Raw genomic sequence first — 1,130 nt, 5'->3', positions numbered from 1 at the left:
GAATGACATCGTCACACACTGTACACAGAGCTTTACCGGCGACATCGAGCTTTTTCACGAAATCCGACACAAGCACAATGGTTCCTCTGTTTCCTACTGGGGACACCGTCAGCTTTCTATCCAACCAGTCCCATCGAAACGTGTTTTTCAGATCCGCATCTATCTGACGCACTTCAGCTTCGTCGCGAGTCTCGATAACATTCGGCATTCGCGAGAAAGTGGTTTAGGAAGGCGAACATGTATTGGTTGTGATTTGCATTTGCTGATATAGCGACCAATCACAACAAGTAAGACCTTGGTTTTAGCTCGTATAGGAAGTAACGACAAACTAACGCTTCGCAATAAAAAAAATGGGATTCAAAATGGATGCTTGCAAACGTTACTTGTAAACATTATGAGCCCCGAATCTGCCGAAGACAAGTACGGACCCCCCCCCCCCGAATTTTTTACGGATTTGGAACAATATAAAATAGGTCCATTTTGACTGGAAAAAAGCGAAATTCTGCCAAAACACGGAAAATCTCATCCCTGGTAGCTAGAGATCCACTAGTCATCGAAGCTGGGGTGGGATGGAGGGGAGCAGCAGCACTAGCAACTAGTTTCCTGCTGTCGCTTCGTTTTCAGTAGCTTGCTGCGTCTTCAGGCTTGTGAGTAGGGGGATGGCTTAAACAGGCAGATTGAAAAACAGTGGCAATAGAGGGAGTTTGTTCCTAACCACTCATCAAGGTTATGTGCTTCAACGACTTGGCATTATGGGACTCTAGCATTTTCATGCCCATTTTACCAGGCTGAATTATTTTCTTTTCATATGATCCACAAACAGTGGCAGGCCGTGCATTTCAACCTTAGGCCTTCAGTGACGTCACATACATACACAATATAGGCTCGTCAAGCAGCACTTAATTTCAGGAGCATTTAAAACCATCAAGTATGCATTCACAATTAAGAGCAGGAAACTAAATTTACAGATAGTCAAAAATAAAAAGATGATTTAAAAATACGAAATAAAATGCCATCCAAATTACGCTGTGTGATCTTAAACAAGTCTGTCAAATAAATTGCGCAATGTGGCAGTTTCATATAAGACACCAACCACACAATAACAAAACAAACTATTCTTTGAAAATAAA

Source organism: Hippocampus comes, unplaced genomic scaffold (assembly GCF_001891065.2).
Source record: "Hippocampus comes isolate QL1 unplaced genomic scaffold, H_comes_QL1_v1.1 scaffold94, whole genome shotgun sequence".
NCBI classification, from domain to species: Eukaryota; Metazoa; Chordata; class Actinopteri; order Syngnathiformes; family Syngnathidae; genus Hippocampus; species Hippocampus comes.
This window is presented reverse-complemented; position numbering follows the sequence as displayed.